Source organism: Ornithorhynchus anatinus, chromosome 12 (assembly GCF_004115215.2).
Source record: "Ornithorhynchus anatinus isolate Pmale09 chromosome 12, mOrnAna1.pri.v4, whole genome shotgun sequence".
Taxonomy (NCBI): Eukaryota; Metazoa; Chordata; class Mammalia; order Monotremata; family Ornithorhynchidae; genus Ornithorhynchus; species Ornithorhynchus anatinus.
In genome coordinates, this window is record NC_041739.1 from 47,560,958 (window position 1) to 47,574,326 (window position 13,369).

Sequence of the window (13,369 nt, forward strand, 5' to 3'; positions counted from 1 at the left end):
CGTTCCAGACAGGAGATCCCATTGTCAGCGAGTATTTCTCCCCTTTTGGTGGTAAAATCTGTGATCATTTTTGAAATATTTTTAAAAGGCACCGTTAACACCATGAGGGCAAATAGGTTTCAAATCTTTTAAAGACAGGGTGAGTGAGGAGACGGAGGTGGGAGGGTAGAGAGTGGGATAGAAGATTGGCTTGGGAGGAGCAAAGAGGCCTATTAGAAATTATCTCCCTCCCATTCATTCATTTGTTCATTCAATCGTATTTGTTGAGCGCTTACTCTGTGCAGAGCTAAGCACTTGGAAAGTACAATTCGGCAACATATAGAGACAATCCCTTCCCAACAACGGGCCGCCCACCTCCTTACCGTCCCCCGTTCTCGCCTATCCCGCTGTCGACCCCTGAGCCACGTCCTCCTGCGGTCCTGGAATGCCCTCCCTTCTCACTTCTGCCAAATTAATTCTCTTCCCCTTTTCAAAACCCTACTTAAAGCTCACCTCCTCCAAGAGGCTTTCCCAGACTGAGCTCCCCTTTTCCCTCTGCTCCCTCTACCCCCACCTTCACCTCTCCGCAGCTAAACCCTCTTCTCCCCCCTTTCCCTCTGCTCCTCTCCCTCTCCCGTCCCATCCCCTCAGTACCGTACTCGTCCGCTCAACTGTATATATCTCATCACCCTATTTATTTTGTTAATGAGATGTACATCACCTTGATTCTATTTATTTGCTATTGTTTTAATGAGACGTTCTTCCCCTCGATTCTATTTATTGCCATTGTTCTTGTCTGTCCGTCTCCCACGATTAGACTGTAAGCCCGTCAAGGGCAGGGACTGTCTCTATCTGTTACCGATTTGTACATTCCAAATGCTTAGTACAGTGCTCTGCACATAGTAAGCACTCAATAAATACTATTGAATGAATGAATGAATAAAAGTCCTATCCCCGATTGGACGCACCTATATTGATTAATTCACTGTTTCATTAGTTACACCCCATCTTCCGGGGATAGCGATTTCCAAGAGCTAATCTAACTTTTACAGCCTGTGAGCGGTGCTTGGAATAGATTGCAAGGTCTTGGTGCAGAGCTCGGTCGGAGCAGGGATTCAGCCAGTTTTAATAGGTCGACAAAGGGAGACAGGAAGGAAGAAAGACAGGAATTATGGAGGTCAAGTGAAATTAGAGAAAGTGACATCGCGAAGGAAAGAGGAAAGGAAAAAAATTCACCGTACTGACAGCAGAGGAGAAAGTCTGAGGTCAGAGCTCAAGGTAAAGCCAGTGTCTACCTCCAAAGCCTTCTCTTGGCCATTTTTTTAAAAAGTACTTGATAAACCCATATGGCTAGCTGTCATTTTTTAAAAAATGGTATTTGTGAAGTGCTTGCTATGTACCAGACACTGTACTAAGCACTGGGGTGAATTCAAGGTCAGGTATGATCTGTGTCTCACATGGGACTCACAGTTTTAATCCCCATTTTACAGATGTGGTAACTGAGGCACAGATAAGTTAAGTTTGTTAATGTCTGTAAGGGACACAGGGCTGGGAGTTTTGGACATCCAGGATCTGGTCTCGGAACGGCCACTTACCCGTTGTGTGACCTTGGGCAAGTTGCTCAATTTCTCTGTTCTCAGTTTCCTCATCTCAAAACTGGGGATAAAATACTTTTTCTCTGTTAGCATCCTCGGACCTTTTCAGCTTTCTGGATGGAATTTGAAGTTGCCTTATTATATACCTACAAATCCGGACCAAGATCAGTTATCCTATATTCAAAAGTATAAGAGAAGGAAAGTAACTGAGAACTCTCCTCTAAGTCAGTGATATCTGGGTCCCAGCGGCCATAATTGAGTGATTCTCCCAAACAAGGCAAGATTATAATGAGAATTGAATTAATAACACACATAGAGGGATCATAATTTAGAATACTGAGGTAGAAGTTTGCAAGGTAACTATATCTACTGACGGTTTTACAATGGCCATCACACAGCTATGCGGCTGGGCAAGGCAAGTGTTTAGTACGGTGCTCTGCACACAGTAAGCGCTCAGTAAATACCACGGCATGAATGGCTGTTAGCAGAACTCTGAAACTCAGGTATAAGCTTAAAGCATCCACAGTTTATGCTCCTGACCAAATTAACCCAAACTGACCTCCCTTTTTGTCCTGAATACAGCTTGGAGAGGGAGGAAAATACCCTGGCACAGAGATATTATTCTAGCTGGGTCTCAGAGGCAGAACTCATTCCTGTAGCCTGATTTGGAACGAGGTTCAAAACAACTAAATTCCCCCGCTCACCCCAAAACCAGAGTTCAGGTCGGTTCCTTGGTGATGGAGCTTTTCACCCTATTAGTCGGAAGCCAGTCCCTTCCCAGAGAATTCCAAATGCCTCTGGAGGGTGGGGGTGGGGGTGGAGGTGTGTGAGTCGGGGGTCTGGTCTGAACCAATCTGTGACCTGACAGTTTATAAAACCCACTGTGGGACCGGATCTCAGATTGATCGAAGTACCCTGAATCTAACCCAGTGCTTAGCACTTAATAAATACCATCGTTTTCCGTTATCTAGCCAGGATCACCAATATGGAATACGATGGCAATCTTTAAATAGCTAGAGTCCGTTATTAAGAGCCTGGATTATCAGACCGGGCATCATTAAACAATTTGTTCAGTTGGAAATAAATAAGCATTAGAAGGATTCTCGCTTTTCTACTTTCTCTTTTGTTGTGAGGAGGTTTTGCAACAGGAGGAGACCATGTTAACTTAAATTATGCTGTCATCAGTTGAAAGAGCCTGCTCACTGATTTCACCTTCTGCATTGTAGCTTTTTTCAAGATGTGATTACTGAGGACCTGAATCATTTCTTTACCGGCCGGTCAACGTTTTTCCACTGGGGAGAGCTGGGGCCTGTTGGATTCAGGGAGGAAGGGGGTCTCAAGCCAAGGCCCAGTTAGAAGTTTGGCTCGGAAGAACAAAGAGCGTTAGTTGTGGAGTAGCAGGTGAAGAGGGCAGAAAAATATGGTGAATTGAATTGGTAGAACCTCGCAGTTGATTCGGAACATTTTTTGTTTGATATGGAGGGACTCAAGAATAACAATAATAATAATAATAACAATAATGACGGTTTTTATTCAGTGCTTACTATGTGCTGGGAGAGATACAAGGTAATCAGATTGTCCCAGTGGGACTCGCGGTCTCAATCTCCATTTTACAGGTGAGGGAATTGAGGCCTGGAGACATTAAGTGACACAGTTAACAAAGTCACACAGTTGACAAGTGGCAGAGCCGGGTTTAGAACTCACGCCCTCTGACTCCCGGGCTCTTGCCGCTAAGCCACTTCGCTTGAGGAGTGGAGAGATGTGCTGAGTGACTCCGTAAGAAGACGATTCATGCAGCATGTGGTAGTATAGATTGGAGTGGGGGGAGGCTGAAGGCAGGGAGTGCGGCAAGAAGGCTGATGCTTGATGCGAGCAGACTTTGGCAGTAGGTTCAACGGGACTTTTGCTGGACAACGAAGGGTCAAAGATGATGTGGAGATTGCAAGCTTCTGGAGATAGTGGTGTTAATGACCAAGATGGGAAAGCTACAAGGAAGAGTAGGTTTAAGAGAGAAGATGAGAAGTTCAGATTTAGGTGGGGGAAGTGTGCAGTTTGCACCTCATGTAAACACCGTGTTAAATTTAATGTCCTGTGATCCCAGGTGAGCCAGATCGGTAGCCTCCAAGAAAGACCTAAATATTAACAAACCCATAGGGGTCCGGGCAATATGCTTCTAAGAGTAGAAGACAGTGGAACTGTAATTAGTAGATTAGGGACATTAAGTGGAAGAAGCTCTGATGTAACAGTCACCAAGCATAAGTATAAATCCTTGGTGGCTGGGGGAAGCCTGTCGCTGCTGCTCACTGTTCTCCTAAAGGACAACCGAGACATCCTGGGCAGGAGAGATCTTCTTCTCACCCATATTTGGCTACTCACGTCCTCTGAAGGGAAGGCAGAGACAGACCGGTCCTAAGAGACCTCTTGGCTGGGGGATATACCATTAAGAACCTGAACACCGGACAGGACCGATCATCCTGGGGTAGGTAATTCTCAATGTCCCTGCAATGAGGGCTTAAATAATGTCAGAGATCTCATTGCCCCTGAGTGGAGGGCTTAACAGAAACAAGATCCTTTACTGTTAATGTTTTCCCCTATGCTAATAAATGCTTTCCTACTGTGATTCTGAATATCATGGTTTATTCCATCTGTAAAACTGAATCACACACCCCGACCTCATCCCTAATGGACTCTGTTGGGACATAACAGCATAATAGGTTTGAAGTACCTTGGGATTATCCAGGTGGAGATGTCTTGAAGGCAAGGGGAGAAGCTGGATGCTGGGTTAGATAAGAGACAAATCGATCGATCAATCAATTGAATTTATGGAGCACTTCCTGTGTGCAGAGCACGGTACTAAGCATTTGGTAGAGTAGAATATAACAGTATACAGGCACGTTCCCTGACCACAGAGAGCTTGCAGTCTAGAGGGGGAGACAGACATTAATATTAATAATGAAATTACAAATACGTACATGAGTGCAATAGGGCGGAGGGAGGGGTGAATAAAGGGAGGAAATCTAAGTGCAAGGGTGACACAGTAGGGGAAGAGGAAATGAGGGCTGCTTGCGGGTGGGGGGGTCAGGATTAGAGAGGTAGATTTGGGAGTCATCCAATTTGATGTGTTGACTGAAGCCCTGTGAGCAAATGTGCTCCTGGAGAGAGCGAGTGAAAATAGTAGGGGACCCAGATCAGGGCTTGATAGAAGGGCCACAGTAAAAAAAGGAGCATCATTTAGAAGAGGCAGAGAATGAAATTGAGGAGAGGTGTCCAAGAGTGAGGAGGAGGAATTGGTTGGACTGTGTCAGTGCCGTTTTTGAAGCGTGAAGATCTCAAGTTATTTAAACTACCTCCCGTTTCTATGAAACTTGCTCCTTAGGAACAAAAAGGCATGAAGAAACTACAGCTTTGAAACTCCACATTCCAACAACAAGCTAAGAATTTTCAATCTTGCACAAGGTTTGACTGTGTTCCAGTTCTCTTCAATAAACATCCACAAAAGCTCTCTGTGTTGGGTCATCCAAACAAAATAAGGGCGAGAACAAATACATCTTCATGCACCTCTTAAAAGGCACTGGAAAGAAATGAAAACACACTGAAAGAAGCAGTATGAGGTTGGCCCTTTAGTTTGATGATTTTACTTATCCTGGACAATGTTTTGTATCTCTTTATTTGCACAAATGGTGTTGCTGCCCTACTGGCATCAATTTAGAGAAAAATCAACAAAAGTGAATCAGATAAATCAGATAGCTCCTTGTAACATCATAGCTCATTTTAAATTCAGTAAATCCACCCAGAAAACAAGAGAGCCATAAACAGTGCTCAGATCATCAATTTAACAGGATTGACTGAGCACCTACTGCTTGCTGAGCATTGAACTTTATCCATCAAGTGGTATTTATTGAATATTTACTATGTGTAGAACACTGTACTAAGCAGTGGGGAGAATACGAGACAATAGTGTTGACAGAAACGTTCTCTGTTTGGGATTGCTCTCTTTGAGGAACTGATAATTTGATGGGGAAGACAACAGTCAAAAGGGCACGAGGATACAAATAAATGATAATAATCAAAAGTATTCATGGGATATCTATTTGTGCAAAGCACTGTAACTGTAACAAAGCATGCTGCGAAGCAGCATGTCCTGGTGGAAAGAGTGTGGGTCTGGGAGTCAGAGGACCTGGGTCATTATCCTGGTTCTGCAACTTCCTTGCGGTGTGACTTTGGGCAAGTCACTTAAGTCTCTGTGCATCAGTTTCCTTAAGTGTCAGAATGGGGATTAGATACCTGTTCTCCCTCCTACCTAGACTGTGAACCTCATGTGGGTCAGGGACTGTGTCCAACCCGATCAACTCATATCTACCCCAGCCTTTAAAACAGTGCTTCACACATAGCAGGCACTTAATTTAGAGAAGGAGCATGGCTCAGTGGAAAGAGCACGGGCTTGGGAGTCAGAGGACATGGGTTCTAATCCCGGCTCTGCCACTTATCAGCTGTGTGACTTTGGGCAATCACTTAACTTCTCTGAGCCTCAGTTACCTCATCTTTAAATGGGGATTAAGCCAGTGAGCCCCTCGTGGAACAACCTGATTACCTGGTATCCCCCCCACCCCACCCAGCACTTAGAACAGTCCTTGGCACATAGTAAGCGCTTCACAAATGTCATTATTATTATTAACAAATACCACATCATCATTAATAAGACACTGGGAGCTTACAATAAATATAGGTGGCACGGTCCCTGCCTTTGAGGAGTTTACAGTTTTACATCAATAACAGATAAATGAATGGAAGTGCAGTTTCCCTGCACAAGATCACATAGGTTGTTAGTGACTACTAGAAGTCACTAAATAAATTCACTGGTAGACCAGATTCAGCTAACAGTCTCTATTAGAGAAGCAGCGTGGCTTAGTGGAACGAGCACGAGCTTGGTGAGTCAGAGGTCATGGGATCTAATCCCGGCTCCACTACTTGTCCGTTGTGTGACCTTGGGCAAGCTGCTTAACTTCTCTGTGCCTCAGTTACCTCATCTGTAAAATGAGGATTAAGACTGTGATCCCCATGAGGGGCTACCCAATTACCTTGTATCTATCCCAGTGCTTAGAACAGTGCCTGGCACATAGTAAGTGCTTAACAAATACCATAATAATTATTATTATTGTTATCTGTTGTACCAGATGGGAGATTCCATTATTGGAGGAACTGGTTCTCTGAGAATTGAAAATATTGGAAGAATGTTATTTGTTTGAACTCAGACATGAAGCAAACCACCAAATTTGCTTTTCCAAATATTATCCATGGCTTTAAAAAAACAACAACAACTGAGCAAAACTGGAAACCTAGTAAAAGTGTCTTAAACTTGATTTTCACAAATAGTAAGTGCTTAACAAATTCCATTAAAAAACCCCCAAGCCCCCTCCCTCTTAGTAAACACTTAACAAATTCCATTAAAACAAAACAAAAACCCCTCCCTCACTCCCACTGTACCTATCGATAATTTAATTTAATGTCTGTCTCCCCCTCTAGACTGTAAGATCCTTCGGGTAGGGAATGTGTCTACTAACTCTGTTATATTGTTCTCTCCCAAGTACTTAGTACAGTGCTCTGCACACTGAAAGTGCACGATAAATACTACTGATTGAAGAATTGAAGTATTGAAGGCCTGTAAGGACATTCTAAAATTTGTAAGCCTGCACACTGCTTCTTTTTAAATCCCTGTGGCCTGACATATCCAGCCGCAACAGTGGATAGAACGTGGGCTGGGGAGTCAGAAGGTCACGGGTTCTAATCCTGACTCGGCCACCTGTCTGCTGTGTGACCTTAGGCAAGTCACTTAGCTTCTCTGACCCTCACTTACCTCATCTATAAAATGGGGATTGAGAATGTGAGCTCCACGTGGGACAGGGACTGTGGCCAATTCAATTTGCTTGTGTCCATCCCAGCGTTTAGTACAGTGCCTGGCACATAGAAAGCGCTTAACAAATACCTTAATTATTTACTCTAAATGAACCCTAGGTGAATTTCACTGTCAGTGACATCTTCTTTAAAAATACAGGACAACTCTATGTGTAATCTTGAACGAGAATGATAATGGTGAAGGTGGATGATCAGGGAGTTTTGCTGAGGTTTAAAAAATTGCCAATTCTACCCCTTATGAATTGATTGTTTGATTCATTTTCCTTCCCTCCACCCCTTCCCACTTTACTGTAAACCTCACTGCCATTGTAACTCTATGATTAACTTGGAACTTTGGTACATTGGAAGAATTGAAGGAAACTGGAAGAAGGTGGAATAGGGCTTGAGTTTTCCTTTTGTCCTTTTCCGGTGATTCTGAAGAAATTCCAACTCCCCATTCTAATCAGTCCAAAGCCATATGAGGTCTGTTACTACCAGGCCATGTGCTGACAAGTCTGGAAATAAACAGGGAGGGAAGTTGGAAATTCAGACCTTCAAGGGAGGCCAAAGAAGGGGTTCCTACGAGAAAGGGGTTGGAATTTGCCGGAAACCTTATTCGCAGCCCCCTCCCCAACTCGGAGCATATTCCTGCCTATTTGAACAGGAGAGTTTGAAAAGAGTCCTGGGAAGAGGCAGGTGGAGGTTGGATACAAAGCCAGAAGTTGATCGCAAGGAATGAAGATGCAGTTGGCAGGGAGGTAGGTGTAGGCTTCTTCAAATTCCTTTCATTCCCCTTAAAGCTATGCGGAAAGGACTCAAGACCTTACCAAAAAAAAAGCCAGGGAAAAATGGAACGAGTAGTCTTTTTAATCTCGCTCAAAAATAATTCATAGGTTTTGTTAAATGTAGCCAACCACTTGATACCTCAAATGCTCCTAACATACTCCCAAACTCTCCTTCCGGGCCCACTTGGACAATTGGGCAAAACAGATTTGCTGGGCCATAGCCATCAGCACACTTGGTCCCTTAACCTCCAGAGTTTCAAAGGGGCCCAAAAAGGTCATTTTCACACTTCCTCAAATCACCATTTTGACCTGTCATGACTAGCTCATGTGCCTCAGTTTCCTCAACTGTAAGGTGGGGATTCTATACCTGTTCTTCATCCTTCTTAAATTGTGAGCCTCAGGTGATATAAGGACTATGTCCAGCCTGATTAAATTATATTCATTCATTCATTCAACCATATTTATTGAACGCTTACTGTGTGCAGAGCACTGTACTGAGCGCTTGGGAGGGTACAATAGACACAGACATATTCCTTGCCCATAACGAGCTTCTTGGTAAATGCTTCATAAATACCATAGTTACTATTATTATTATTGTTGTTGTTACTGTAAGTCCACTGAATTATTTAAGTCCTTTTATTCTTGATTTAACTGGTTACATCACTGTGGTCACTGAAGATCTTGGCCGTGACAATGAAAATTGTGGATTGTGATTGTTACAATAGAATATTTATCCCTCTGGCTTCTTATGGGGCAGTCACACCGCAGGGCCTGGAAGGAATGCAGAGAAACTCCTGGCTCTTAATAGGCCACTTTCCCTTAGTAGATCAAGGGTGTTTTGCAATTCAACCTGAAACAAGGGAAGCTGTGTTCAGCCCAGAGAAACTAGTTCCCAGAGAGGAGAAACATCTCTCTGTTCTAATTGTGTGCTCTCTCTGTGAGCAGGACCAGACTGCCTTTTCAAAGCCCGTTTCACACCACGAGATGCCCAAAGGGTTTGAATTCCTAAGAGAAAAACGGTAGGACCTAGTGGAAAGTGCGCGTGTTTTGAGAGTCACAGGACTTGGGTTCTAATCCCAGCTCTGCCAGTTACCTGCTGTGTTACTTTGGGCAAGAAACTTAACTTCTTTGAGCCTCAGTTTCCTCATCTGTAAAATGAGAATGAAATGGCTGCTTTCCTTTCTTTTTAGACTGTGAACCCTATGTGGGATGGGGACTGTGTCCAACCTAACTTTTATCTACCCCCGCACTTAAAAAAGTGTTTGCCAGTAAGCACTTTGTTGTCTTATGCCGTCGAGTCATGTCTGACCCATGGCGATGACATAGACACATCTCTCCCAGAACGTCCCGTTTTCATCTGCTATCATTCTGGTATCCATAGAGTTTTCTTGGTAAAAATACAGAAGTGGTTTAGCATCTCCTCCTTCCGCGTAGTCAACTCGAGTCTCCGCCCTCGACTCTCTCCTGTCGCTGCTGCCCAGCATGGGTGAGTTTTGACTTGTAGCAGATGGCCTTCCACTCGCTAGCCACTGCCCAAGCTAGGAATGGAATGGACAGGCCTCTGCTTGACTCTCCCTCCTGTAGTTGTGACTGGTAGAGTACTGGAAACTCACCACTTGCGACCCTGAGAGGAAAGTAAGTGCTTTACAAATACCCTATTAAGTGACCAGTTCCTTGCAGGGCACAAGATGATTTCTACCCCCAAGAAGAGCGAGACAGCACTTGGTTACTGTGTATTTGGTCTTCATCTTGATTTGCTGAAGGTCAACCATAAGGATCATCCTTCTTATCAGCAATATTCTATGGAAGGTTACTGGATGCAGGTCCCCAAAGAGAAGCAGCGTGGCCTAGCAGAGAGAGTACAAGAGCGAGTGACAGGAGATTTCGGTCCCAATCCCAGTTCCGCCGCACCGTTCCCCTGTGTGACAGGACGAGTCACTTAATTTAAAATAAAATGATGATATTGTTTGAGCGCTTACTGTGTGTCAAGAACTATTCTAATGTTTGGGTAGATACAAGCTAATCTAGCTGGACATGGGTCCCTGTCCCAAATAGGGCTCACGGTCTTAATCCCCACCGAACAGATGAGGCAACTGAGGTACAGAAATTAAGTGACTTGCCCAAGGTCACAGAGCAGAAAGTGGTATAGCCGGAATTAGAACCCAGGTCCTTCTGACCCCCAGATCCATCCACAAGACCATGATGCTTCCTGGTGCTCTGGGCAGCAACTCTAGTAGAGTGCTCTGCATTTCTAAGAGCTTATTACACTACTTAATTGTTCCAGGCCTCAGTTTCCTTATCTGTAAAATGGGGCTTAAATCACTTTTCTCTCTCCCTCTTAGACTGTGAGACCCAGGTCAGGCATGGACTGTGTCTAATCTACTTGTTATGTATCTATACCAGTGCTCGGTGCTCAGAAAGTCCTAGACAAATAGTACAATTATTATTAGCTCTGTGGGGCCTAAAATGGAATGAAAAGACACAGCCTTCCCTCACCAGGCCTAATAGAAAGAGCACGGACCTGGGAGTCAGAGGACCTGGGTTATAATCCCCGCTCTTCCGCTTCCCTAATGTGTGACCTTGCACAAGCCACTCAACTGTTCTGTGCCTCGGTTTCCTCATCTGTTAAAATAGGCTTAAAATATCCGTTCTTTCTCCTACTTAGACCATGAGCTCCATGTGGGAAAGAGAATGCACCAGTCTCTGTCGATATATATTTCAGTGCTTTGTACACTATCTGGCTGAAGCACTTGACAAATACCACATTATTACTGTGATTATTCCTCTCTCCAGTGCCTTGCCAGTCTCGGCTATGGGAGGGAGAGTCAAGCCGAGGCCTACTCATTCCACTTCTAGCTCGGGCAGTGGCTAGCGAGTGGAAGACAATCTGCTACAAGTCAAAACTCACCTGTGCTGGGCAACAGTGGCATGGGAGAGAATCGAGGACAGAGACTCAACATTTACTGCATTGAAGAAGGCGATGGTAAACAATTTCAGTATTTTTACCAAGAAAACCCTGTGGATACACTACCAGAATAGCTGCAGGTGGAGAGTGGTACATTCTGGGAGAGATGCATCCATGGAGTCGCCACGGGGCAGGAAGCATAAGACAATGACTATGATCACTACCTTATTATATGGTACTATTATATTATAGTATATGGCTCTGCGGGATAAAAAGAGACCCATGATGCTCAGAAGGGGCCATGCTATCCTTTGGGAGCAGCTGAAGCTCACCAAAGAGGCTTCCCCAGGAGGACCTCACTGTCCTGAAGGAAGATCGGGATTTCTGGGCAGTAGAAGGTAGCAGAAATGACCTGGTTTCCCCACAGTCGTGATGGGCCCAGCAGTGGTTTTCTGATGAAGCTCCAGAAATTGACCTCAGATGGCTATAAAGTGATAACCATCCTTGAAGAGGACATTGAACTCCTTTTCATAACAGAAGGAAATAAAAAAGAATCAACAGCCAAAAGGAAGGAGAGGCTTGAGGAGAGTTTAGGGAATTGTTCATGAACATTGCCCATTTAAACAGGCACCAGAAGGGCAAAATGAACAGTCTGAGAAGTGTCCTTAGAGCACCTCACTTTCAGATTCTCAAAGGCAATGATATGAATTTATTACGGAAAGAGCACTGGCCTAGAAGTCATAAGGACCTGGGTTCTAATCTCCGCTCCGCCACTTGACTCCTGTGTGACTTTGGTTAAGTCACTTAACTTTTCTGTGACTCAGTTCCCTCATGTGGAAAATGGGGATGAACACTGTAAATCCCAAATGGGACATGGACTGTGCCCCACCTGATTAGCTTGTTCAGTGTTCAGTACAATACAGTTCAGTTTAGTACAGTACAGTATGGTTCAGTACAGTTCATTACAGTGCCCTGACACAGAGTAAACACTTAACAGATATAGAAAAACCCTCCATTCTCCCCTCTGAAAGATAGTGCCAAGTTGACAGGAAAAAAGCATCATGAGAAGACCCTCGTCCCATTTTCTGGGGGCCCCACGTGCTAGTGAATCTGGTCGGTAGGAATAAAAAGAACATACTGTATTTTCTTTTATTTCTTTTTTGGTAAACTGAAGTTGATTCTTGGGGATCTCTTTGGAGTTTCTGTGGGAAAAATCCAAGAGACTCAGCCTTTCCCCTCATAAAATGAATGAGACAGGAGTTGGGAATCAAGAAGCTCCCCCACTTGTCTGCTGAGTGACCGTGGGCAAGTCACTTAACTTTTCGGTGCCTTATTTTCTCTGTCTGTAAAGTGGGGATAAAATATACTCCCTTCTTTTTAGAGTGTGAGCCCCTTGTGGGGCAGGAGCAGAAGGAGTCTGACCTGATTATTTTCTATCTACACCAGAGTTTGAACAGTGGCATTTAGTAAGCACTTTGAAAATATTATTATTATTAATATTCCTCTTTGTTCTCCTACTTCAACCCAGCCCACACACTTCGTTCCCCTAATGCTAACCTACTCACTGCACCTCAATCTCTTCTATCTCGCCACCCACCTCTCAGCCACACATCCTGCCTCTGGCCTGGAATGTCCCCCTTCTTCCTGTCTGACAGACAATCACTCTCCCCACCTTCAAAGCTTTATTGAAAGCACATTTCCTCCAAGGGGGCTTGCCTGACTAAGTTCTCATTTCCTCTTCTCCCACTCCCTTCTGTGTCACCCCTGCACTTGGATTTATTCCCTTTATTCATCCCTTTCAGCCCCGCAGCACTCTTGTATATATTTGTAATTTATTTGTATCATTGTCTCTCCCCCACATCTAGACTGTAAACTCACTGTGGCCAGGGGGAGCGCCTAACAACTCTGGTATATTGTACTCTCTCAAGTGCTTAGCACAGTGTTCTGCTCACCATAAGTGCTCAATAAATATGATTGATTGATAGATTGCTTGATTGATTATTACACGCACTCTCGTCCTGCCTCTGAACATTCGTTGCCAACCAGGGATAATAAAGACACGCCTGGACTCCCTGAGTTAGCCGACAGGGCGTACAAGTGTTGGAGCGTGCGAACTGCTGCATCTGATCTTCTGGCTGCCTTTCCCCAGACTGGTCAGAATGTTGTCTAATGATTTACGGTCTTCAGAAAGAAATGGAATCGTTTGAGCAGAG

The 13,369-nt window shown here is 44.3% G+C and overlaps 1 non-coding gene across 1 annotated transcript; it reads right to left on the bottom strand.

Moving 5' to 3' along the window:
* Positions 1 to 9,747: 9,747 nt before the first annotated feature.
* Positions 9,748 to 9,885, bottom strand: LOC114815795. Its single transcript, XR_003763597.1, has one exon. It is a non-coding gene; the product is annotated as a small nucleolar RNA SNORA7 (small nucleolar RNA).
* Between the last annotated feature and the right edge of the window lie 3,484 nt (positions 9,886 to 13,369).